General features: G+C 36.7%; 1 protein-coding gene across 11 annotated transcripts in view; it reads left to right on the top strand.

The window, feature by feature from the left end:
• The window catches only part of MYT1L (myelin transcription factor 1 like), a 305,938-nt gene that overhangs the window by 57,430 nt on the left and 220,584 nt on the right, over positions 1 to 27,924 (top strand). For all 11 annotated transcript variants that reach the window (XM_027797859.2, XM_027797865.1, XM_027797864.1 and 8 more), the window contains exon 2: positions 20,949 to 21,063. The gene's annotated coding sequence lies outside the window, so the exon portion shown is untranslated. The remainder of the gene's footprint in view (positions 1 to 20,948; positions 21,064 to 27,924) is intronic.

Genomic DNA, 27,924 nt, shown 5'->3' with positions numbered 1-27,924 from the left:
GTGGAGCCCACCAAGGGGCCAGATGCTGCTGCTGGTTGAATATTTTCAGGAGCTTGGCATCCGGGCTCTGTGATGGCCTGTGTGTCATGTCGGAGTGGGAGCTTTCGCCATGCTGCTGGGGATGGACACAAAGGAACACAGATTTGCTGAGGTTAATGATAATTAAAAATAAATTGTCATGACGGTTTTTGAGCCAAGTTCTACCTGCCATTTATTAAAGATCAAAACCACCTCAAAAAACAAACCCAAAGCTTTGCTTTATTTAAAAGCACACAGTTAAATTATACATGCTTGCTGTTTATTTCTAGAATCTTTCAGAGTTGTACTGAGCAAAAGTGGGAAGCATATCCATATGCATATACACATAAAACTCACATGAAATGGGAAGGTACATGCATGGTACCTATTTGTTCAGCCCTGTATCATTTTCAGTCTGGGCACAAAATTTACTTTCTGTACCCCGAGGATTGATGATAATGAAACTAATGAAAAAATATGCCTTATATTTACCTCATCAGGCTAGCAATTCCCAGCACATTGCAAGTAAAAGCTACCCTTGTTTACTGAGGTAGTGTTACGCATGATGCTCTAATACTGTTATGGTTAGGACAGTTTTAGCCTTCAGCTCTGTTAATTAGCAAAATCACTAGAAACAGGGATTTAATTTTTTCCCTCCAGTTCTTTTTTAACAATGAAAGTACCTTTTTGGATTTCTAACAACTAGAAAAATAGTGATCAAGTGTTATTTATATGACATTTTGAAGTCTTCAAATGTCCTCTCGACTGGCTGGCCTGAAATTGAAGACATACTTTAAAGAGAAAACAAAAAGTATTTTAACTTTTGTTGGGCTTGTAGGTAAAAAAAAACCCATGATGAGAGTAGCTTTAATCATATTTTGTTTTGTTTTGTTTTATTTTAAATACAATACATCAGCTGGTAGAATCAATTAAGAACAAACCAAGCTAGTGTCTGGTCTTAGGAGAGCTCTTGCCATCTGTGTTCTGGTGTAGCTTCCTCTGAGGTCACTATAATCCAGAGTCCTGGGAAAGATGCCAGGTTTTTACCCTTTATGTATGTGGTCAACTGTAGGTGCAGATAAAAGCTGCGCTAGACAGGCTTTGCTTAGCATTGCGCATATTTCTTCATGAGCAGTCAGTGGCACCATTTTGACTGAATGCATATACCACAGATGGATGAAGTTCAACCATGAGCAGGGCACTAACATAGAACCAGTAAATTGCTCGGATTCTGTTTAACCCTAAAATTTGCCCATGCATATGACATTTGGACAAGAAAGGCTGTAATTTGGGCAAGAGAATTTGCTACCTGCAATCACAAGTGACTATGTGGAGAGGTGTTCCCTCAAACACAAGGGTCTTATTTTTCAGTTTGATTCATCTAATCCAATTCTTTTGCTAGATGTGTCTTTGCATTTTTTTTTTTATGATGTATGGATGAAATGTGCTAAGATTGAAGTGAAAATGAGGTAGGATTATTTTTGTTGACTCCTGAATGGTCAGAGGGGCACTTCACAATATTTCAGAATATATTCAGAAACTACTTGAGATGCACAAAATCAAAATGCCTATAAAAGCCTTTAAATGAAGGCCAGCTGTTTGCTGTAACCCTCCTTTCCAACCGAACAGCCTTGTGCCCCAGTGAATTATTCTGAAGCACATTCTAGGTAGAAGATGTAATGGCCAAAACAGGAGTAGAAGAGACTTTCCAGAATGCTTATGACTGCTCTGTAGAAACTGCTTTTCATTTTCAGAAATGTTATTTTTTATAGATTTACTAATAATAGGTGAAAACTTAAACCTACCTGAGGTTTACCCATGCAGGGATTGTCTAGTGAAAGAAAAAACCCAAAAACCACACCAAAACATTTGATAGGGATTGAGGTGGAGTTAGTGCATTAAATTAGTAACACTTCTTTAGCAGACGTTAAAAAAAATAGCCTGGAAAATTATATTTTGAGTGACATACTGGCTCTGCTGTGATGGACTTCATCCAGTTTGCAGTTTGGAGTAAGATTTGCTCCTATGTAAGTGTCTGAAATGTTTGATCTGCTATAATTTCTGAGTTTTGTGTCATGATACCTTTTCATTGACTGCAAAAAAGCTGAATCAGACTAATGAGCTGGCCCTTTTTTCATTTCTGAACAAATGGTTCCATTGCTAAATATGTAATATTATAGATATGATCAGTTTTGATAGTGCAGTCAGCAAAGTGGTATTAAACCCTGTCAGGAGACCTTTTGAAATTATAATAATAATGATAATTAAGTAATTAGGGCCAGTTCAGTGTTTTTCCAGTATTAGTGTATGCTTTCCCTCTATTAAATCAAGTCAGAAGTAAACAAAAAGTTTAATAAAACTGGAATAAAACAAGTTACTACATTCTCTTACTGTGGAATTTGTTGGTTAACTGGTTGAAGAAGTTCCAGTTACTTGTATTCCTTGAAATATCCCAACAAACAAAGGTAATATATTGTGACAATTGTTGTATCACAACTATGTTGTCTTTGTATTATGAAAACCTGATTCTGATGGAGAAGTGATTGTTCAGATAAATTTCTAGATATTACAAAACCCCAAACCTGAAGTGCTTATTGAAGTGGGCGGACAAAGTCTTGATCACAGGTGATGCATGTCTTAGCTTTGTGTGTGTGCATGTTAAGAGGGTGAAAGGGGAACATCAGTACTGGAACAGGTTGCTCAGAGAAGCTATAGATCTCCATCCTTGAAGTTTTTAAAACCTCAGCTGAACAAAACCCTGAGAAACCTGGTCTGGATTCAATATTGACCCTGCATAAAGCAGCGTGGACTAGAGACCTCTGGAGCTCCCTTTCAGCCTGAATGACTCTTATTTTTTGATTCTGTAAAAAAAGACCTTAAAAAATAGTAAATATTAAAGGAAATTTTGGGATTAGAGAAGTCCATAAAGATTAAACGATAACCTGTCTCTACTTTAAAAACAAAACAAAACAAAACAAAACAAAACAAAACAAAACAAAACAAAACAAAGATTGCCTGTGCAGAGGAATGAAGGCAGTGGGTTCATTAGCGCTGGTAACATGCAGCTGTGGCCTTGCCTGGAAGGCAGTGGTTGATTGACCTGGATGATGTGCAGCTGTAGCTCGTTCCTGCTAAGTAGTTAAATAGCCCTGAGGATGGTGGGGTGGGTGGTTTGGATGGAGGAGCAGCAGTGTGGTCTGATCTTTTGGGGGAAGGAGAAACAGCACGGACAGTAGAATCTGACCACTGCCTTGTTGCAGCCCAATAGCTTTCTTGTGCTGCAACAACTGGTGCCCCTTGTGAGGCTAACTGATCTGGGCTCTGGCTACAACATCCCTGTGCTCTGCAGGGAGCCATAATTGGTTTTGAGGTTGTTCCCAGAGGTTTTGCCTCTTAAAGTCCCTGCTGTAGGAAGTGGTACTACAACATCAGAGATGACTCTGACACATCATTGCCAGCAGGAACCCCATCCAAGGTTAGTAGTGTGCTAAATGATGCCATATTACAGTAGGCAAAGAAGTATTAAGTTATTACCTCTGATTTAGCCAGAGGAACACTTAATTGATGAAATTCTATTAAATGGAGACTTTGGAAGGATTAATTTGGATCTGTAACTGTGGTAACTCTTGACATATGCTAAAAATATTTGGTGCATAGATGATGTTCCTAGCTAAAACATCCACTGTTGTCATTCCAGAGGGTTCACAGCTGTTTCATTTTTCCTTATTTTAGTTTCCTTCTCTACCTGTATCTTCAGAAGTCTTCTTGGACTAATATGCACTGTCAAAAAGGATGGTTATATCTCATATTTGCTTAGATGCTACTTACTGCTACTAAGATGACTTACAAGTAGAACTGCTCTTGAAGCTTCGATCTAAATTAATGTTTCTGTGGACCAAGTCCAGGAAAAAAATGATTTGTCGAATATAAGTATTTGCTTAGAATTGGTCAGAGGCTAATCTGCCTCAGCTAGCAAGCTGTTCCATAGAAATTCATAGATCAGGAGCTTATGTCTTTGCTCTCGATCATATAGCCCACTTAAATGAGTCGTCTTAGCAAGAACAAGTCTTGTGATATTTGGTGGTACCTTATCTGGCAAGAGCCATCAGATTGTCTCCAGAAAACCTGCTGATCAGTGTGCATTATGGGAGACTTTCTCATAATTTTGTCAGTTCTGCAAGCAAGAGTTCAGTAAGTGGGTGAACAACAAAGTTAAATTTACCATGGAAAAGTCAGAGAGAATTCCTTATGCAGACAGAGGTACTCATAAGTCCTATGCACTTGCTTCCTTTCCACCAAAACAATCTAGTTGTGTTCCATTTTCACAAGATTTTGTTCTGTAAGTAAAGAAAATGTGTTTCTCTGCTTCCTGCTGATCAGAAAATGTTTGCCCTTTTGCCATTTGTTTTTAGATTGAGATTAGACCAGTTGCATGTGTCATCCTAATAATGGATTACCAAAATTTTCTGTATTTGAGGATTATAGTATGAGTAATTGAAAGATGGCACTGTACACAGAGAGTAGCGCTTTTCTGGTGAGGCCTAGTGTAAGTACACTTTCTGGTGTCCCGTTGCCTTCTGCTCTCTGAAAGACCACTTGCACTGCCAGTTCGTGACTTTACTGCTAATGTGCAATTTGATCTGTATGTTGTCCCTCCTGTCTCCAGTCATGTGCTGTCAAAACTGCCACTGTTTAGGAACAGTACAACTTGAGGGAGCCAGGAATCAAACAGGAAAAATCAAGGAAAAAGAAGCTTTCAGAGATGAGTGGCTCAGAAATTCCTAAGTGCATTGGATTTATTTTGACTATTTTAAATATAGATTGTGGGATTTTCCTATTCAAGAAATAATGCCATAATTGTAATGATGTCAAGACCAGTTACCCTTTCATTACTTTTTCTGATCAGATATTTTTGTACCTTGTAGAGAGTGGAGAATAAAAGACTGAACAATACTAAGGATGGGCTGTGTTGGTAAGAGGTAGCTTACACTGAAAATGCTTTTACAATTAGGAGCATGTCACTTTCTATAGAAAAAAAGATCCAAGAATGGGTATTCCTGAAAAACAGCAATGGTAAAAGAAGTTGTTATTTTTCCAGAAGTGCAAAGGTGAGAATGTATGTGCAGAGCTGGATTTAATAGGAAATTACATGTGTTAGGTTAGCATAATAGTGATTCTGCCCCCAATAATGTAAATTGGAAGTCTGAGAAAGACAACAGAAGCAAAGCCTGAAACTTGCTTATGTTCTGTTGTTTGATAGCGTACATAAATGAGAACCTATATGTTGCACTTCATATGAACTCATGCCTTTTTTTCTGTGCAGCTCTGTTTATGCAGATCTCTGAGTCAGGATGATATAATAAAGAAGAAAGATATATTCAACATCAGTAGATGATAGTAACCTATGAAGTAATAGATTTGGAAAGCTGGGAAATTGGCCAATATTGATTTTAGACAACATGAGGGGAAATTCTTTCTTTATGTCCATATAAAGTTATGGCTAAGTATCCAGTTTGCATTGTCTTCCACTTTTAAAGGGCACAAATAGTGATCTTTGAAGAGTTTTTCAGCCTTTGCAGAATTTTAAATTCTTTCCTGTTGTCTAGCTGTAGAAGTATGAAACCCAAGATGTGATGAGAGGAGAGACTGCAGAAAAAAGCTTATTTAGTTAGTGACATCAGTCTTTGTCCTCTGGGACATTAGTTTTAGTCACGCTGAACCCATCGAAGTTCATCTAGTACCACCTGCTCAAACAGTATATCACTGTTTCTTTCTTATCCTGCTCTGCAGTTATTGTTTATTATTATCTGTTTTTAAATAACCATGTTGAATTACTGTACACTGTGTTGTGGTACTCAAAGAAAGACCTAAAATGTCTTATTTTAAGATGTGTTGGATGCTCCATCCTTAATTTGCAGCATTTAGGAGTGAGAGTAAGAAAAAAGACACAGATTTACTTTACTTCACATTTCAGGCTTTTTTATAAAGAGAAATCAAAGTCTTTTATGTACTGAGGTAAATGGTAAAGTTTTCATTAACTGCTTCAAAATAAGAGATTGGTCCAGAAAAAAAAAAGATAAAAATAGCCTTGACCAATCTAAAAAGTATATAAAAACTGCAATCTGGTAGACACCTTTTTGGTCCAGGCAGTAATTACACAGTGAAATTATGACCTTTGGAATGAGAACTCGTTTTGAATTCTATCATGTAAAGATGTAATTGGGCCATAAAATTCTTATAAAAATTTATGAAAGAAATTTGGCTGAATGAGTCTGGTGGGTAATTTAGAAACATGAGTATCTCAGTCGCTTTGCTGAATTTGTACCTTAAAATTTCTCTGAAGTGATAGCATTGCCCAGTCTAGGTAATGCCATTCACTAAGCGATGGCATCAGGATCTTCTCTAGATGATCCTATTTAGATGAATTTTCACTGTCTGTTTCTAACAGCTAGAGGGTACAGAATTACAAAGACTATCCAAAGTGATGGGTAATCTTTGATTTCCCCTGCAAGAAATCATAAAAGTATCTGTCTTCTAAACGGTAGTAGCCTATTAGTCTTGTGAACTCAGTAACATCTTTGGCTGAATATGCAAAATGGAGGCACTCAGTCACCAGCCAGGTAATAATAATCACAAGCTTTTAGAATTAGATCTGTGTTAAGCCCATAAAACAACTGCAAGTAACACACTTACAGTTTTGTCCATTTCATCCTTTTATCTTGAGTCCTTCTTTGTGAACTCCAAAAATCTCATAGAGTCCTTTGGAAACTTTGAGAAAGAATTAAGAGTTAATCCTCCATATATATATTTTTTTTTTGCATTTTCAAATGACTTTGTGTGTAAATTTAAACTAATCATAAAAAAATAAAACTTTTCCTTTATTCAGGTAGATGATAAACTTCAAGTTTACAAATGTCAGTAGCTCACCCACGTTCATGCAGCCATTTGCTGGTAAGAGGTGTTGGCTTGCAGTTCCTCTGTATTCATTATGATTTCCTACTGCCTGCCAAGTGGATATTGGTGCAGTCCTAACTGTAGGAATACACTGTTGCAATAATTATAAACAACAGTTTCAGAGAAATTATTTTTAGAACAGCAACTGTCCTTTTCAATGTAAATATATTTTTTTTCTGCCACAGTGGCAATTTTAATGTGGGCAAGCAGTATTCAATTTGATTTCTTGTAGGTGGTATCCTCAAATTACGTATAAATTTTCCCTTTTCCTTCCCACCCCAAGTATGCCTGGTTATTTCTAAGTTTAATAATATGTTGATTCATATGAAAGGTACTAATTTTTTATTAAATTAAGATTGGGTTTGTGTGTTTTGTTTATTTTTCTTCCACTGCGCCGTGTAGCTGGAGAACTACTTCTGTTTACTTGCTTTTAAGTGTAATTCACTTTTACCAGGCAGTATTTAGGTGATGTTATTTGAAAGACTCTCTTGCATGTTGGATAACAGAGATAACTGGTATAGTATTGGCAGTGTTCAGAAGGTGGTTACGATCTTGCACTTGTGCTGTTGATCAAGCAAGGTTCTTAGGCACATGCTTAACTGAAAATATATATGAAGAATCCCAAAAATTGCATGGAATATAAATAAATTTGTAAATAACCTTGAAAAAAGCAGTTGTCTCATGTAATTCCCTCAACATATTGATAGAGCAGAAGTCTATTACTTCTGAAGAAAATGCTGCTCTTATTTGTTGAGGATAAAGAAGGAGAAAATAGGAGCTCAGAAGTGAATGGAGACATCTGTAGAGAAAAGAAAGGCATGTGATAGTAAATATATGAGAAAGTTATACTAGTACATTAATTTATGTTGCTTCTTTATTTTCTTACTGTCCTCTCATTAGTTTCTCAAAACAGGAATATTTCTGAAATCACAGCAGCATATGGATGTATTCTACCGCTATCTGTAAGACCTTAAGTTCATGTGAAGAAAAAATTGTAGGATCCCAAATAATTTGGCTGCATCTGAAAATCTTAGTTTGCTTTCTTAAAGGGTTTACTTAAGAAAAATGCTAATTTATTCCTGTTATCTACGTTATTTTGAATATTGTTTGCTTTGAAAGGACGTTCAGAGGTTGGTTCCACAGAAGGATCTGTGGCTGGGAACCATTTTACTTCTCATTTTACTCTTAGAACCTAATAATTCTGTTGTAAGGCATCTTGGTGTCAGTTACAGAGCATGTGACACAACTCTTTCCAGACAACAAATGTTTATGTCTTTTTCGCTGAAGTACCTTCTTTCTGCCCTTACCAAACCAAGGATTTAAGCTTCTGCAGTCTAACCACACAGAGAACATCAGACTATGCCAGTAAACTTCTGATAAGCCACTGGTACCAGTTCCATTTGTCTTTTAAGCACCTCCATGTTCTTCACATACCAATGCTACCCGTATTGATGGTTTAAATATTTTTCACTTCTAGATTTCAGATGTAATGCAGTATTTTTCTGATCCGGATACCCAAGCATGGATTTTTTAACAATATATGGGAATGACATTTTTCAGTAATCTTCCAATTTACGTACGTTTCATAATGCTTTCAGCATATTGTCTTGTATAGACAATCCATGATACTTGTCTATTCTCTGTGTTAAGGTTTGCTCAACAGAGTGCATTGTTTTTCAAAAGAAAAACTTCTTTTTTGACATTGAGGAACTAAAGCATTGTTCTGCTAGTGATTCCTAAATAAGAAAAGTCTAAGAAAAGAAAGTATCACTTGTACGCATATTTGTGTTACAATAATAGATTTTATGATTTAGAACCCTAAATTGAGCTACAAAGAGGTGAAGATCTCGTTAAATGGAAGGGATGGCTCTTGATTCAAATGAGTCAGGTGGTCTTTTAAAATGCTTTGGTAAGAAGGAGTTATATAAAGACAAACAATAAAAATAATACTGAGGAAATTTGAAACCAATAGAGCTTTTAAAAGTTTTCTAGGCTATTCCTATATCTAGAGTATTTCAACAGCAAAATGGGAATTAGTCATTCAGTGTTTGTCTTTCAGTGGAAACTGGAGAAAAAAAAAAGCTAAAAAATAATTAGGTGGCTAAACATGCAAGTAGAAACTGATACAGTAACATTGCCTAACCTCTGTTGAAAGTGCCTGAATGTTTCAAATGCATGGCTTGAAAGTCTGATTACTTGTTTTTCCCTTTAAAACTAAAAATCTCCATCAATTTTTCATCTGAATTCTTTTTTTCTTTTTTTCTCCTGTAAAATATATTGGATATTTTCAAGTGGGTATTATCTTCCTGTTATTTCCTAACTTTTGAGTATTTGATTTTTATATGTATTGTATATCCCATGGGAAGAAATTAAGCTTATAAACAGTGAAAGGGAATGACAAAATAGAGATGTGACTGTTGCTCTCATAGTTTCGGTGTTAGTTTATTTTCTCATGCCATTGATTTCAAACTCTGTAATGTCCTGCTGAAGCATAAGCCATTGAAATTTTTGAGGTGAGGTGTGTTGCAAGAGGAAAAATGTATTTGTGTTGTATATCTACTGGATGCAGCAGTGGGTAAAGGTTGTCACCATTTTAGCTAAAATGCATAAAATTGATGGTAAAATGTTCATTGACCTAAATGGTGTTTCTGACTTGCTATACACCTGCTATTCAAAAGGCAGACCAATGAGCTAAGCACGTATTTCTCCTGTCACATAAGAGATGCAGAGGCTAAATCAGAATATGGTTTTAAAAACCTGAAAGATTTAAGACTTACAATAATAGTAATGTTGTATTAACAGTTCCAAATTCAGGCCTTGTTCTAACAGTTCATTCATTATTTGCAATGCTTAAAAGTCTTATATAGAAAATGGTAAAAGAGAGGACATTTGGCTTTTAGTTATAATGTGGTGCTTACTGATAATTAGATTGAATCAACATAAATAAATCCTGTTGCTTACTAAATGATGATTTCTCATCTGCTGTTCAATATGAGGGCAACTAATCTAATGCAAATAGATAATTGTTGGGCAAGGGCTTGTGAATACATGCTTAATTCACTTAATATCTATCTGTTCAAGGTATAGACATGCAATTAGATACAAAGAGGCAATGAGAATGCTCACAAAACATGCATTACTGTCTGAAAAACAGAATGCATGACCTAAAGAATCTTTTTGCAGTGTCGATTGTGGCTACTACAATGATCTCAATTAAAGAGAGTGTTTTTTGAATTACCAGAGCACCCAGATTTGCTATTGAGATAGAAAATATGTTTAGAGAAAGGTTTTAGGTGTGCTATTCACTAATTCTTTCTGTCTAAAAATGTATTTTTAAACGCCCTTGTTTTTTCCTGCCAATCAAATAATCAGTTAGTCCCTGTTTCTTTTCTTGTGGGGCTAAGCTGGCTTCCTCTTTTTGCAGTTCATCAATACAAAACTGATTTGAAGCTGAGCTGTATAATAATAAGCCTTTCAGCAGCCAGGCTTGACACTTGCCTTGTAATTAAGGCCTTGATGGTTCTGTTGATGGCAAATGAAAGAAAATGGCTTTGTTCTCAATTCCAGAGGCTTGATTGCTGGTTCTCGTTCTCACCTGAATTCGACCCATTCTGCATTGTGCACATGATTGCTGGAGTGTGAGTAATTGCAGCGCTGGCAGATGACATTTTCATGAAGCACACTCTGCACTGCTCCAGAGGGAATTTACAGAATTTATAGCTGGAGAAGCTCATCAAACATGGATTTAGGAAATGCCTATGTGAAAAAGTGGGAGCCCACAACCAAATATTAGAGCTTTTCTTTTGACATTTGCTTTTACATAAAGGACTACTGTCTGCAACCTGTCTTACCTTATGGTAGCAGCCTATTCCTAACTAGATTTTGTGATTAAGTACAGTTATTGAAGTTCATTAATGCCCTCCCTCCCCCCCCCCCCTTTTTTTTTAAATAATGTTTTCTTGTACTTTTTTGTTTGCTTGAGTAGGAGTCTTGGGAAAGGAGATAAAAAATGTTTTTTCATTTCCAGTCATATTTTTACATCTCCATAACCTTTCCACTATTTAAAAATTGGCAGCTGTTTAATGATACTTATTGATGGCAATGTAGGTTTGTTTTTATTTTAAATCCTCATATTTTCTCAACTTTTTTGCATTACAGCATGTTTTATTTTAAATGGAAATGAACGTACATTTGAAATAGTCACAAAGGCTTCTACAATGGAAATATACTTCGGCAATTACAAATCAGATCTTTAGAAGGAAATCAGTAATGACTTTTATGTTGACAAGTTCACAGATTTCAATGAAGGGTGTTTTGTGTGTTGTAAATAAGAATTTCATACTGAAATTTTGCATTATAACTTATCATATGCCATGATATGTATAACCTTTCCTTTCCTCTGCCTTGGCACTTCTGCCTTTTCCTCTCCATCTGAAAGTCTTTGGGCCTGTCTTGTATTCACCATGTTTGTTTGAGCCCCTTTCTGCTTCTCTTTGCTCTCATAACACAGTAGTGCTCGGGTGACTATCTATAGGTTGTTGCTTTGGTTGTATCTTTCCCGGCGCCTGAATCAACAGAAACATTTATGGAATCCTGCTGACCTTTTTGTATCACAGCTGTTTAGTCTGTCACTGACTTTGCACGTGAAAAGTCATAGCTGCTGTGACTCAAGACAGTTTTACACTGCTGTCTTGTCTGGCAAGCCAAGATGTCTGCACTTAGTTTTTTATATTTCCTGAAGCTTCTCAGTCATGGCAAGTAGAGAGCCTTTCCTCCTTGCATTTGGCATTACTGAAAGTCCTGAGCAATTGAATGATTGAAGGTTGCAGGTTTTTTTAATTAGGTTTATTGATTAACCTCTAGGAAGTTAGGTGAGAAGTCCTTTGAGTTTCTGCAATAAATGTTTGATTCGGAGTAGTGCTGATTACTCAAAATACACAGAAAAAAATATCTGAGGTCTAAGCTGATGATAAGCTGCCTGTTGTTTTAGGGCCTAATTTATCCTCATTTCAATAATAGAACTCTGTATCAATACTAATAAATGGCAACAAGAGGAGAATCAATCTAAACTGCTGACAGTTGTTTTAATTTATGCTGTAGTCCTCAGGTAATTGGGTAGCACAAGGGAAGACTTTCAAAGTGTCTTATAAAAATTTATGCACGTTGTTCTGCTGTCATTTAGAAAAAGTAGGAGTTTCTTTTTTGTTGTTGACTTGAATGGGAACAAGATGGAACCTGTTGTAAATACATCTTGGGTTGAGTCATGCGTAGTAGATCTCGCTTAACGCATTCAGGTTCAGATCCTCAAAAGTTCTTAGGAAATTAAAAACTTTTGAGGATTTGGGTCTCAGAGTCACTTGTCTTTTGAAGCCATGAAAATAATCACACTCAATATCTAGGGCTCAAGAGTTGGAGACAAAAGTCTGTAGCTGATTGCATCTCTTACAGTTATTACTGGAAAGCTGAGGTGCAGCTGGATGCCTTTGCACTTGCTGATAATCTTGCAGAAACATAAGGGACCTGTGTACACTATGGCAGCCTTCTGAGGTGCATTCCTGCTCTGTTTGTTCCTCTCAAAACGATCCCTCTCTTACATTGACGTTTGAGTGGCAGCTCGGCCCCAAGAGGGGAACCTGCCATTATCTTTCATAGTGCCTGTAACAAAACAACCCATACCCGTCCAGGGCTTGTAGTAGAAAAAGGGCAAGTTGTCATCATCCTCTGTGTCCTTCATCAGGATCTTTGACTTACAAAATTATTTCCTTTGTGGGAATGAGACCTGGATCAAAGCAGAACATGCTGAGAAAACCCAGAATTTTAACTATTTTGCAAATCTGTTGTGAAACAGTAACCTATGAGGAATAACAGCAACAGCCCCTGGACTAGAACTGTGAAGAGTGGCAGTGAATAGAGGCTTTTGAAACTTGCTGAGGTGAAGAGATTAAGCTGCCTGATACAGTTACCTTAATTATGGTGATGGTCTGAGACATACTGGGCATGATGATCAAACATTACATTTGTAGGCCATTTTTGGGCAGTATTAGCATCTAACACAGCAGCTTTAATGTTGAGAAACACCTTAATGCTTTATTGTAAAAGTTAAAATTGCAAGTTATGACAAATGTTCAACAGGCATTCCTGTGACCTTCTTGACACTAGCCCTGGTACTTACTTGAAAGCTTGATCTCACTTCAATAATCCTTCTCTAACCCTATTTGTAACCTTCACCTTTTATACACATCTCATTAGCTTTCTCAAAAAGAATGTTAATAATATCTACTTTAATTTTCTAACACCCATTCATGCTTGCTTTTCTGTCATCTTTTCCTCAAACTTTTCCCATTTGCCTCAGTGACCCAACACACTCAGACATCTTGTTCTCTTCCCTGATCTCTCCCTCTTGCTTGTCTCCTTACTTTGCTTTGTGTCTTTTGCTTGACAATACAAAAACATGGTCTTTAACATCATCTCAGGAGTGGCTCTTAATTTTTTTTGTCTTTTCTATTCCCTTCTACTCTTCACATCCAGGGGAAAGAGGATGCCCATCTCATGCTCTATTTTCAGACTTGTTGTGAAATGAATTTTTGGCATGTGGCAGGGAGCTGGCTGTGTATCACCCATGGCTCAGGCTATTGCATGAGACCATTGACGATTTTGAAATATTTTTCTTTTTCTCTCTCTTTTTAAAGTTTTGAACAGTTTTACAGTTAAGGGAAGAGTGTCTTACCTGACTCTGCTTCTTCTGTGCCCACTGTAAAGGCCATTACATTCATTCGCACCACACAGCATGTTTTGTGCAGTCAGTCGTCAACAATTACTTATTTCTACTGAGAAACCCAAAGTTCTTGGACACTACAATGACTGTATGTGAGTAGCTCTTCTGTTATTCAAGGGAGGTGATGAAAGGGCAGAACTTTCCTCCTTTCATTTATGAATGGGATTATGCCTGTGGTTTCTGTTACACCTTCTTGTAAGCCAGCACCTCTATTTGTTATGGCCTTATTACAAATCTTTTTGAATCTAAATAGAACTTAAGCTTATCTTACTTCGCAGTATCTGTTAATCCATAAGTTATTCAACACCTGCTCTACCTGCTAGACAAGGATTCTTGTTTTCTCTTTTGATACAAATCAAGCAGCATAGGGTGAAACGCTGTAGATAATGGATTTTAAACATATCTCATTTTATTAATGACATATTTTTGTACCTTTGGGGACAAGTCATACACCTGCCTCTGTATCTGCATCTGCACATTATTCTTCCATTCAAGAATGCTGTACACTTACTCTACAGATAGGCCAGTACATCTCTTTGATATGCAGTTCACATTGTAGCTGATATATCAGTCCACCTTACTGCTCTACTTTTGACACTATTAGAAATCAATCTGTTGTAGGAACTCACCCCTTCAAACATCCCATGAACTATTTGAGGTCTCCTGTAACTGCATCAGAGGACACCAAGGGTTTGTTCTCCTAACACATATGTTCATAAGTGTCTTTTGCTTTCCTGTTTGTTTGCTATTAGAGGTTTTGTGTTGGGTTGTTTCGTAGCAGTTGGTTTGTCTATGTCTAGTTAACCACAGTATAACCCAGCTTTGCATTTGGGGCACCGCTTATATAGTGGTAGCAGTTATTTTCCTCTTACCTGACAGTATTAGTGAAATGTGGGGAGGTAAGAAGAATGGGTTTCTGAGCTAATGTCACCTGAGAAATAGTCTGAAACCATAAGATGCTTTAACATCAGAGAGTAACAGTCATGGCTACACTTTTACTGTAAATGCAATTTGAGATTAATTTAGTGCTCTAATCTGGTCAGAAAAAATTTGCAAAGAAATCCAATCAGTAGGACCATATCCATTTTTCTCAAGTATTTTCTGTGTCAGCCTTGGAGGAGAGTTACCCTTTCTGTTTACACTTCTGCACAGTTATTCTCAGTGTGTTAGTGACCATGTATTGGTTTAGTTTTTGACTTGGCTGTCTCAGAAATGACAAAATAATTGAAGGGCAATGAATAACTAGTAGCAAATATTAGTTTTCATTTTGGGATCTATCTTCTTCTAAATATAATGCTAAATGTAGACCAGTTTGTAAACATTATTTACACTTTTCTTTTTTGCCAAGTGTCGCTAAAAGATCAATGATTTGTATTTCAAACAAATCTATATGAGCCCTGTACAAACCAACAGTAGGTTTCATTCACAGCAGTACTTTCTTTGATGTAAATCACTGCAACTGAGTATACATAATGGTAATTTTCAGGTCCAGATTAGTATTTTAGCATTAGCTTGTATAATGTGCTATAAAGAATATTGCTTATATATTTGCTGCTAATATATTTATTTGTGTTATGTCTTACCGCAAAACAAACTCAATACTTTGATTTCCACATCAATTTTTTTAAATCAGTATCACACTAACATAGACTTTCCTTTGCAATTAATTCAGTTACACATAGTTTATCTGCTGGTTCTGAGAACCTTAACATTAAATATCTTCATATAAACTACTATTTTAAAGAGGAATCAATTGGAATGTATCAAATTGTCTTGGTCAAGGGACATAAGAACTTGCAGTTTCAGTGACAACTGTTGGGGTTACAGGGTATGACAATGAAAGAAGATCTCCCCATGCATGTGTCTTTTCTGTTCTGACAACAGTAAACCAGATTTCAGCAGAGTAATGTATGAAAAAATCACTGTTTAATCAAGCTTGTTTGCATATGGCAAAATAGTAGTAATGCTTCTGTATGTCCTTTGTCCTTTCCTATTTATAAGTGGATAGGTAGATACAAGATAAATTACTCTCTACCTATCTGTGTGTCTGTAATGTGTATGCATCTTTGCTCATTAGGCTTTAAAGGCATATGTCAATTTTTTTAAAACATGGCTCAGGTACATCATAAGACCATTTAAGTCACCATCAAACTGAGACACAGGAAATTGATCTGATGGGCAAATAAAGTGTTTCCTGAACCAGGCTCTATGGCTTTTTGTTGTACTGAAAAGGCTATTTCTATGCCTCTTTATGTTATAGTATGCTGGGTATTGTACTTTTACTTTCAGTTTGTTCAAAAGGTGGTTTTGCTGTTAAATAACTTCAGTTAAGGATTAAAGGAGAGAGAAGAAATATTGAACTTGTGACAACAGATGGTAAAACTGGGTTTTAGTCCACAGAGGAGCCAGTAGGTACTCAGTACTTTCACCTGTAGTCATTAGGTAGTGCCGCCCTTGGTGCATAGTAGGCTGTGTAAACAGCTCTGCCGCAAATGTGGCATTGTAGGCATATCAGTAACACGTGGCACTTTGCCACATTCTTCCCCAATAGCTGTCAGTTTAGGAAGGTAAAACTAGATCTGCTAATAACTCTTTCTGTGTATAGTTCGTAGTCTGCAGCATATAGGTCTATAATCTGTAGGTTAATGCTATTTATTTTCTTTCCACTTCTATTTGTCTAGCTATTTGTATTTCTTAAGATGCCATCACTACCACTGGTTTGCTTCAGAAAACAGCAGGAAAGATCCAGAAAGGCAAATCAGTTCTCTGCCCCAAACTTAGTTTAATCGTTGGCAAGTTGCTTTGATTACCTTCCTGATTTTCTTCTGTTCTGGCTGTCTGGGTAACACTGTATTGAGGAGATGAATCTGAACACAAAAATGTATTTGTTGACTTTTGAAATGCCTCCAAATCAACAGCTTTTAATTAAGTAACATGTATAATATATACATAACGTGAAGCTTTAAGTAACAGCCTTTCTCCTAATATAATTTGCTTTGTAGTAGGGTTTTAAGGTGCAGGATAAAGGACAACATTCTGATTCATCCAGTCCTGTTGGGATGCCATCCTCCTACTTAAGGCAATTTTCAGATTCCATGTTGTCCTGGCACTGGACACATTGCTCACTTTGGAAGAGCCACAAGTCACACTGCAAAGACTTCCCTTGTATTTTCACCATCCTCATTGCTTTCTGCAACCAGGAAAGTCCACAGGTTTTTCACTTGGGTATTAGTGCACTGATTCCCACTTCCTCCACTGTGCCTTATGGCCAGGAGATAACTGTTTATCCACCATTTGAGGAATGCATGCAGCCCTTCCAGAAACTCCCCTCGGTGCCAGTTGTGTATTTTCCTCATTATTTTTAAATCCTTGTTTGGCAGCTACTGATTCTTTGAACCATTAATCCTACCTAAGCTACACTTGATATCAGAAAACATGACATCCAGTATTAACACGGGTGCTCATGGGCTGTGCTCTCAATGCTGATATTCTTAAATTTTCAAGAGTAACAAATGACAACTTTGGATATCTTTTTCCTCTGATAAAGGGTATTCACTCTGCTATATTTTTATATTTCAGACCACATTTTCCTAATGATCCTTTTTATTTTATAGATAATAGTGTTTTAGAAGTCTAGGAAACACTTATTTCCAAGCAGGATTGGCACCAAGACTGTATATTGGCGGATATACATAAAAGTTAACGTAAAGGCTTACAAATGTTTGTGCTCCTTTGTAGTTCTAAATGTGTTTTTGATGGAAGTAGGCTATACACCAAATATGTAATGATAGGGAAGACAACTTTTCACCTTACATTCTATTTTTTCACAGTTGGATTCAGAATTTCATATTCTGATTGAAAAAGTACTTTATTTGTTATTCAGCTAATGTTTTTAAACAGATTGTTTTTGTTTCTTGACCTTTGACTTAGTGTTTGTTTCTAGGGGTTGAGTTTATGACATTGTTTCTGTTAAAAAGTGTGACAGAAGTCTGTCCAATGCCAGCAGAAGCAGGACTAGGCCCATTGTATTTTTGTTTGTACAATATTCTGAACAATCAGAATCATGACTTTAGTGTCTGTAAGTTTATGTAAGCTGTCATCTGCTGAAGTCTGTCCATAATCACAAATATCTCCTAGATATTAATATTAATTCAGTTCTTTAAATCAGTTTTTAAAAATTATCCAGCTATTTGAAACAGTGGTAATTATTTCATCTTTCCCTGAAAAAACAGTAAAGCAAACTAAATTACTGCAAGAAACAACTCAAGTAACCACTACTGCTGAAATATTCAGACTAGAGGAAGTACACAACCTCTTAAAGGCAGGTGATGTTTATGTGAGAGTGAGGTAGAGCTGGACGCTTCCTTGTGATTTATTTTATCGGTTCAGTTTTTCTTCTGTACCTTCAGGGACAATAAGAATTGGGAACTCCTTATTACCTTTGTGGGAGTTGCTGGTTCTCAGCATCAGTTGGAATTTAACATTTTGTAGGAATTTTCTTGTCTGCTGCGTAAATATCTACTTCTCATAAGGATTAAGTATCCATTCCAGGTGGTTTTTGCCATTCTGCTGTTAAGTGCATTGCTTAGGGTATCTCAGAGGCTGTGTCTTTTAATCTGTCTTTAAAATATGCTTCTCTTAGGGGCTACACAGTAAGGAGAGTCTCCATATTAGACTCTTACAAGTACCCAATACTTCTATTTCCACAAGGGTAGTTGAACTTTTTGTTTGGGTTCCTGAAACAAAGCATTTTTATCATTAGCAGAATTTTAATGGAAAACTGTGGGTACTTTATTGTTCCAGTATTCTCAGGTGCAAGCAAGTTGCCTATGGCTGCATGTGCATGTCAAGCTGATATTGAGGCAGTATTTCCCACAAACACAAGAGTGCTGTCAGGTATCAGATTTTCAGTTTTGAAATGGAGGGTCAGGAGTGTGTAGTGGAAGCCATCACTGGTAGCCCCTTAGCTCTGTCTTCAGATGTTTGAACAACTGATTCATTTTCTGATCAGTTAATTCTCCTTGTTTCAAATAATCAAAAGTCGTAAGCAGACCTCAACACAATGTCATGGGAGAAAAAAGAAAAAAAAATCCCAGTATTTTAATTTTTAAACATGTCTTAAATACAGCACCAAATTAGGATAGACAGAGCACATGCTCTTATTTACACTACCTCCAGAAATAAAAGCTTTCAATCATGAAAAAAGGAAGTCCATGGTTATTGGCATGAACTCGTGGCGGCTCCGGCGCGGCCCGCCCCGGCTGCCGGCGCACGGTCGCTGGCCTTGGTGCTGAAACCCCGGCTCCGCAGCCGCAGCGTACGGTCCGCGACGCACCCCGCGACTCCTAAATGGGGAGTATCAATATACCGATTAAACAAAAATAGAAAAATAGGCTATATGAAGCATTTCACAATTCGTTGGTACCTTTGTGTCAATAATTATTTCTTACCTGCAGCTGAGTTTGTAATTTACGCTATGTGGTACAGCCATTTTCTCATTAACAATAAATCCATCTATCCTTACATAGGAAAAGGTATTTTCTAAAGTTAAAGAGAAAAGGCACATTAAGGTCACCATGAAGATGCGTGCAGAACTATATATAAGATATTTCTTTTTAAGCAGTGAATTATTGGGTCATGTATATTTCCTAAAATGAATTTATTCCCTCAGAATGTCATCTTAGAATAATAATAATAATAATAAAAAAAGCAAACTAGAAACTAAGAATTCTGGAGTTTTGTGAAAAGTTATTTGGTTTATGTGTAATTGTGTTTTAGCCCATTGAACTATGTATGTGACAAATTGATACTGAACCCTGATCCTTAAATTAAAAAATAATTTTATGGATGAAATTATTTGTTTGTTAAAAGGCTCTGTTCCTGTGTACAATTTCAGAATTTTTTAACTTAGATTCACATATTGTTTTGAAGATTAAAAGACCCTCTTTGTTATAGAATTGTAAAAAAGTAATAATAGAATGCTACTTAGTGTATTTACATGGAAATGGTTTGCCTAATAGAAAACAGTTTTTAATCTCCGCCGCCCCCCCCCCCCCCCCCCCCTTTTCTAATCTTGTAGAATATTTTGTTGCCTGAGAAGTGGCATGTAAGAAATTGAGTACAGTATCTTTTAGAGGATTTATGGTAATGCTGCTGAATTTAGCTGAGCATAAACAGCATGGTGAGCCCCTCAGGGTCTCTTCATTTTCCTGACACACTCCACTGCTGCCCCATTAACACTTCGTCTGTTATTGCCATCTACTCAGTTTAATGAGTATCTTTGAATTTGAAGTTCTACACAAAAAACAATAGCTAAAATAACTGATGCACCTACTGCAGCTTTCAGCAGAGTATCTTATTCCCTTTGTAATTTTTTAAAAATAAAAAGTGCATTTCTATTCTTCAGCAGTGTAGTTACATCATGACATTTTCTTTAATTACGGTAGACACTAATCACAAGCCCTGAGTAATGACTACAAATATGATGCTGTATCTGTCTGTGTACAAGGTAAACACATGCTGAATAGCTGCTAGAGGAGGCTTTGCCTTACTTTAAAATTCATCTTATTAATACTGACTCTTTAATGTGAAGAAGGAACAGTTCTGCTGGAGACTTTGTGCTATCAAAGCAGTATATTATATTTCTTCTAAGAAATCATATGAGAGGAGGACTAGGTGCTGTTTTCTGATAGCTGTATGAATCCAACCAACTGCTGTAAAGGGTCAGTATGTGGCTCATTAGGTTGGTTTCCTAAAACTGAATTTATCACATTCCTCTGAATACATGCATAAATCATCTTAAATTATTAAACAATAGCTGTATTATCAGACGAGGACTCAACCTGAATTAAAGCCTGAGTAATGCTGCACTGGGGTACATCACAGGATTTAAGAACAATTCTAATTTTGCATTGATTATTAACTGGTCAGCAAAAGCAAAAGATCACTTAGATACTTAACAGATATGGAAGGTCTTTGCAGGGCCAAATAAAACCTTTGAATAATTGAATAAATTTCTGTTCTAGAAAACAGGAAATCAGTTGGATATTGGAACAAGTTTTTTGTATTAAATGCATTTATTGAAAGCCTGATTTTAAAAGCTGAAATAACACATAGTTTTCTCTGTTCCTGGTAAGATTGCTATCCTGTAGTAAAGTTTGTTTTTGTTTGTTGTTTTTCTTTTGTGTTTTTTTTCTTTTAGAAAATGAGTCTGGAAGAAAATTGGTGAATCCAATCCAGTGGACCTACAAGCACTCTGACAGGCTCAGAGAGCAGAGTCTGTACCAAAGAGCAATTACCCCACCAAACGATTTCAGGTACAATTGACCTAAATATAGCACTCTCTTGAGATTATTGACAAGAGTTCATTTCCTGTAGTGCTTTTCCCATTTGCTACTCCTGGTAACCACTGTGATCTTATCTGCTTGGTGCTGCGTGACTTCTGGGATGCAGCTAAGAGTTCCATCGTGCATTATCTTTAAACAGACAATTCATGCTAAAAGAATAATTTGCAGTTAAATTAGATATAATTAGATATATTATTTTTGCTGCTGAAGTTACACAGAGCAGGAATGACTGCCTGAATCCTGTTGGACCTGGATGCACTGGCATTCTCTTTATTGTGAAATCAGAGTTGATATTAGTTGTTAAATAAATAGGAATTTCTGTTTCATTAAAGTGTAACAGTAGAATCAGCTGTACAGGATGAATAGACTGGAAAACTTGCTATTTGTTTCTTTGTATATATATTTATCCATGAAGTATGGCTTTCTCTGGTGTCATCCTCCCTCTAGGCAATCACTGTAGTTATCATATGCTGGCACGAAAAACAAATGAGCGTATAAACTAAGTGTGTTAGTGTACAAAATGTGGATGAACTGAATTCAGAGGCTGGTAATGATAAAACTCATTTAGGTTTTCAAGAATGCATTTTTCTTAAGCATTGCTTGCAAGTTTGTGCAAAATGCTGGATATGTTTGCATTCCACATATGTGGGATATAAAGAAAATGGTGTTCCCTTGGTGTTCATCACAGATTTTTTTTTTGCGTCCTATTTCTTTTACTGCATTCTTATTTGGAAAACCTATGCATTGCCCAGAAATTCAAAACATTAGTATCAGATTCCATGCTGAGCAGCTGTTGGGGAGCCATTTTTTACAGACCTTTATTAACTAATATAGCAGGACACGACTGTGCTATTATTTTCCTTCATATGCCCTGTGTTTTCCCCAAAATACATCAGAATACTTAGTGCAATAGGTGAATAAACTCCGCTAATAGTCATAGGCCCCTCTCTTCAAGGAAAATCAGGAAATTTCAATTGAAAGCTGAATAATGTTTAAAATATGAAGACACATATATCATATATTGGTCTACTGACTTGATTCATTTGATGATGATAGCTGTTTTAAATGTAGTTAGGCTCAGGAATTCTATACTAAAATAAGATGGAGCATGCATTAGTTAATTACATTACATAGTAATTAAGTTATTGTAGGGAAAAATAGATTAAATATAGGAGAAAACTTACCTTTGATTTATTTTTTGCCATTCTACTGTAATGAGTTGATAAGACAGCATATCACAGTGGAAAGCAATAGTAATTTGAAATGCAAGTATAATAAAAAGAAAGCAGTAAAATAATCTGTGAAGGTAGGCTGAGAATATGCAAGGCATAATTAAATGGATTCTCAGCTGGACAGGTTGAGGTCATAGAACTTCTTGTGCTGTGCTTTAGGATCCTGAGAAGTCTGTATAGTCCTTTTTGGTGGGCTGCTAAATAAAAAAAAATAAATTGAAGTTTGAGAACTGGAGTAATGTGCATAAGAAAATTGAGTGGATTCAAGAGAGGATCTTTCTGTTGTAGTTTTCCAGAGAACAAGACAGTTAAGGAACTGGGGTGGGGGGGAATGATCAATCCTGCCCCAACACAAAGTAAGAGAGAACTCATAAGCAGTTATCAACAGTCCCAAAGTCCAAATTGAAATATTTACCTTCTTTACATCTGGTATTTTACAAATAGAGCTTCTCATAGTCTTATTGACTTTTGCAGTTCTGCAAGGGCGTAAGTTTGTAGACTAAACCCTGCTGGTGTAGTTTTTGCTGTGCATGAAAAAATTAAATTTTGCAGTTTTTCGATTTTTTTTTATTTTATTATTACTCCATCTTGTAATATATTATGGACCCCAAAAGGTACAGCATCTTAAGCATTTTTTTACTTAATACAGTTACTTTACATCTTCAGGGCATGCTGTGGTCCCTTACGACATGCAGACCTATAAAGGACAATGTCATAGATCAGGGATTTTAAGACACTTTATCCCTGCTGCTTTATTTGGTTTGCCCTGCCAGGATAGTGAAAAGACATAGTAAAGCAATCCTAATTAGGCAGTGTAGGAATCCCTGGTATGCAACATTCTTCTTAGCCAGCTTTATATTCTTTCTGCTTCTTCTACAGGGCCTGAGGGAATGAGAAAAGTCTGGTCCATTAATTAGAGAATTAGCTTAGAGTTGGGAAAGATGAGTTCAGGTTTTGTCTGTGCCACAAACTTCCTGCAAGACACTTAGCTAAGTATTGAGCAAAATTCAGCAAGACCTATGGATTGGGGATTGTGACTGTATTTTCTCTGCTTTTGAAGCAGAATCAGGTGTCCTTCCATGTTTCCAGTGTCTGTTACCCCACTTAACTGAATAGTCAGAAATCTTAGCTTCTCACTAGCAGAAACTACTTCTCTATCTCTATCATACTGTTCTTATGTAAGGATACTGATGGAATGGCAGGGATGCAGAAAGCAAAATAATGCCTTGCATTAGTTCAGACAGAGTATTACAAATATACTGTCATGATGACAAGTTCATGTTTGCTCTTAGCAGTGTAAGTCTTCCTAATATGACCTTCTGAAAAAGCAAAGTTAATCAATCAAAATGTCACATGTTGCTAAATTTACAGTTTATAGATTACCACTCTTAAGTAGTAGAAATCATCACATAACGTGCTGCTTTCTCTTTGTCTCTCTCCAGACTTAAATGGTATCAAAAATGAAGCAGTAGGCTCTTTAAATTGCAGTTTCTAGGCAGCATCTCTGCTCCTGTAAACAGACATAGTTGTTTATATTGCATGGGCCAGCCAACTGTGATCGATCACAGGCTGCTGCTGATGTTAGCATGCTAAGGAGAAAATTTTGTTACAGCTAAAAATGCCAGGGCAGGGTCATATCACCAATAAGAATTAGAAGAAAAAAACCCCTTGTGTTTTATTGGATATATAGCTCAGCCTGCCAGAATACTTAGTCCCTAAATCATCCTGAAAATTCTTTGGGATATAAAATCAAACCTACTACCAAAGGGTGTGGTCTCTTCACTGCACTAGCAGCTACATGTATAAATCCCGATCCCATAATTAAAAAAAGTTTTTGAAGAGAAATCTGATGATACAGCTGATAATTTTTGTAGCAAACACTTAAGAAGTGTTGGAATAATTGGATTAGAAAAGGTAAAAAAAAAATTTGCTAGACCATTACAGCTTCTTAAGGCTGAATCCCTCCTTTTCTGCTACTCTAACAATTTTATCAACAAGGGTTATCACGTAGCTTTGTGTCGACCGGTTTCCAGTTTTTAGCTTTGTTATGTGATCTTAAATGATTCTTTTGTCTTTATGAATATTGGGCAATAAATTTTGGTGGGGAAAAAAAACCTTAGCACATATGCATATTTTGCTTTTTTCCACTTCACATGAATGACTGTGTATTGCTTAGCTGCTATATCTAACTGAAGTATTCCTTCTGATGTCAAGAAAGACACAGAAGACTAATTTGAAAGCCAAGTGGAGTTAAGAGAAAGACTTCGTTGATCAAATAGGGTTTGGATCAGGGTTGAGTTAGGTCAGAACTATGCTTTTTATACAGTAGAAATAAAGCTTTTATTAACAAGCCTATGTATAAAAAATGACTTTCATACCCTGAGACAGAAGAGGTACAGAAGTACATTTCTGCAGCAATACATTCATATTCAGCGCACTAAATGCCAAGGAAAAAGATCTGACCCAGTAAGCAGCTAAAGTCAACAGAAGGTTTCCCAGTCAACCAAAGCTATAATGAGAAACTGTTTTAAAAAAGCTTTTCAAAAGCATGGCGGGAAGACAAAGCATGTGCAGTTTCTTTGAAACTCAGAGGTCCTTTCTGTATACAAATACAGTTTATAACTCTGTAGTATGTCCTTATTAATGTTACTGCAAACAAAATTTAAAGAAAGAAGGGTACTCTAAAAAGTTTCCTCTTTTCTTCCAAACACATTTTTGGGAAGGTGCAGAGGGAATTACCGCTACCATTTCATGGTCACCATGTGCATTTCCAGAGGGAGCTGCTACACTGTGGTTTGGGACAGGGCAGGGCATTGCTGCTCAGCAGTTGTGGTTTAACCCTGGACAGCAACTAAGCCCCACACAGCTGCTCACTCACTGGGATGGGAGTGACAATTGGAAGAGTAAAAGTGAGAAAGTTTGTGGGTTGAGATAAAGATGGTTTAATAGGTAAAGCAAAAGCTGCACTCATAAGCAAAGCAAAACGAGGAATTCATTCACCACCTCCCACCGGCAGGCAGGTGTTCAGCCATCACCGGGGGAAGCAGGGCTGCATCATGCAGAATGGTGACTTGGAAAGACAAACACTGTCACTGCAAATTTATCCCGCTTGCTGCTGCTTCTCCCAGCTTTATATGCTGAATATGATGTCATATGGTATGGGCTATCCCTTGGGTCAGTTGGTCAGCTGTCCTAGCTGTGCCCTCTCCCAGCTTCTTGTGCCCTGCCAGCCTGCTGGCTGGCTGGAGTGGGTGAGAAGCAGAAAAGTCCTCAGCTCTGTGTAAGCGCTGCTCAGCAGTAATGAAAACATCCCTGAGTTATGAGCACTGTTTCCAGCATAAATCCAAAACATAGCCCCATACTAGCTACTACAAAGAAAATTAACTCGGTCCCAGCCAAAACCAGCATCACAGCTCTCAATAGTATTGTCCCCAGATGACCTTGTGGATCAATTTCTATTTGAAAACCATACAGATGTTAAATACTGCTGAAAATAGCATTCACTCTTGTTGTGCTCCCTTTCATGGCTTCTGGGGTGAAATTTATCTGTCCTAATGTAGATGTCTTTTATATCTAAATTGTCTTTGGCTAGGCTGCCTTTATAGTCAATGGAGAGAAACAGACACTTTGAGGGCATGATTCATCTCTTTGGAAGATAGACATCTAAATAGGTCAGGTGAATCAGACTGTAGAATAGCATATTCCTTACTAGTGAGAATAAAGGAAACCCGGGGATTAGCTTAGATGTTGATGCCTGTATTGCATATATCTAAAGTTAAGTGAAATGAACTCAGTGTCTATAGGAACTAAGTCAGAGCTCAAAGTCAGGAAAATATCCTACTCTTCGGGAAGCACCTTTTCCTTCAGAGCTCCTGGTTTCACTGCGTGGAGGTGCATGGTCATAGTCACGAGGTGATAAATTTAAAAAAATTACACCCCCACCTTCTTCTACTTACTGTTTTAAGATGTGAAAACTGAGTAAACTTTGTGTGAATGTAATTTGTATACATCTATCATCAGTTATTCCACTGGTTCCACAGTAGTATCATTTTTTTTACTAGTCTCTGCTAATAATCTGTATGTACAGGATCTTGCCATGGTTTTGACTGGTCCTTGTAAACCATTTCAGAACCAGATACTTTTTCCTCAATATGAAATCTCTGCGAGTAGGCAGAGAAATGAAGATATGCAGTTAATTTAGTCTAGTAGATTAAATTGTTTCCCCATGATAATCGTTAATGCTGGTGCCAGGGTTTCACTAAACCCCACTCGATGAGCTGGTTAGTGCAGTCTACTTGAGAGTCCCCATGATGAGTATTTTCAAGTGCTAACAAATAAGTTTTGTGGAAAGGATCTCTGCTTTATTTTGGTTGTGTTTGCTTTAAGTATCAACCATAAGCAAAAAAATGGAACATACAGGATCAAACAACAGTATTTATTGTATATTTTAAATACGAAATCAACAAATAAAGGCCCCTCTAAAACACCTGAACACCTATGCAGCTTTTTCATATGCTGCTCTTCTCCCATTGTTTGCTAAACTCCAGATCCCAGCAAACCTGCAAGACTTTTGTCAGATGCATATCCAGGAGTAGCACAAGGATGACAGCCTGGAGTAAGCAGATTGCTAGTGAGGCTAGCAGGTGCCAAACCATGCTGTTTCATGACCCAGTGTAAAGATGCCAAAAATAATCTCAAATATACTTCAGTAAATAAATGCAAAACCTCCTCAGCCTTCAGAAATACTGTCTGAGATTAAGCAAGAAACATAAAGTTATAAGACCAGTGTTCTAATTTCTGCTCTGCAACACATTATCTGTGTTCAGGTAGTGATTCCTTCTGGCGAAATCTGTATTTTGCCACTTAAATAGGTGTCATGATTTTCAAAAGTAACGGGGAGCAGAACTACGATGGATTCCACAGATAAAAACATGAAATTAAGTTGAATCAGATGCAAATGTTGACTAAATATCTGTACCTCACTTTCCCAGTCTCTCAGAGTTACAGTATTTATGTTTTCATTTATAGTAGTTTCAAATGTGTAAACAGCAATAAAAATTGCTTTCTAAGTGCAAGTACTGTAAATTCAGTTTGTCTTACTATTAGAGGTAAAAGTAGATTCATAGCTATAGAACATGTTTGTTTGATCAGCCTGAAAACAATTTGCTATAGATATAGTAAGATCTAAATGGCTGTACTAAGCAATTGCATTTAACTTCAAAGACAGCAATACCAGGACTGTGCGAAGTGAACTTGAACTTGCAAAATGCACTGTAAAATTGTCAGAATCATTGAAATAGTCATGTTTTTAGTATGTAAAATAAGACCAATGCAATAAAATGTATGGCTGAAATTGAAATACAAAGATGGGGTGAAAAGGAGTTAAAAAAACAGGGGTGAAATTTTATTTACATTTTAAATATTCTATTTAAATTTGAAATTCTTCTGCCACTGGAGCCCTTTGCAAGTCTGTTGCTGAGTGTATGTTGTGTAAGATACCTAAAGGTTGCTAAGAAATAAGGGATAGTAATTATGATAGAGGAATGATGATTACTGTAGTTTGTAGACACCCAAAAAAAGTCTGTGTGATAAAATTTTC

The sequence above is a fragment of the Falco cherrug genome, chromosome 6 (assembly GCF_023634085.1).
Source record: "Falco cherrug isolate bFalChe1 chromosome 6, bFalChe1.pri, whole genome shotgun sequence".
Classification (NCBI taxonomy): domain Eukaryota; kingdom Metazoa; phylum Chordata; class Aves; order Falconiformes; family Falconidae; genus Falco; species Falco cherrug.
Note: the sequence above shows the minus strand (reverse complement) of the source record. Positions and strands in the feature narration are given on the sequence as shown.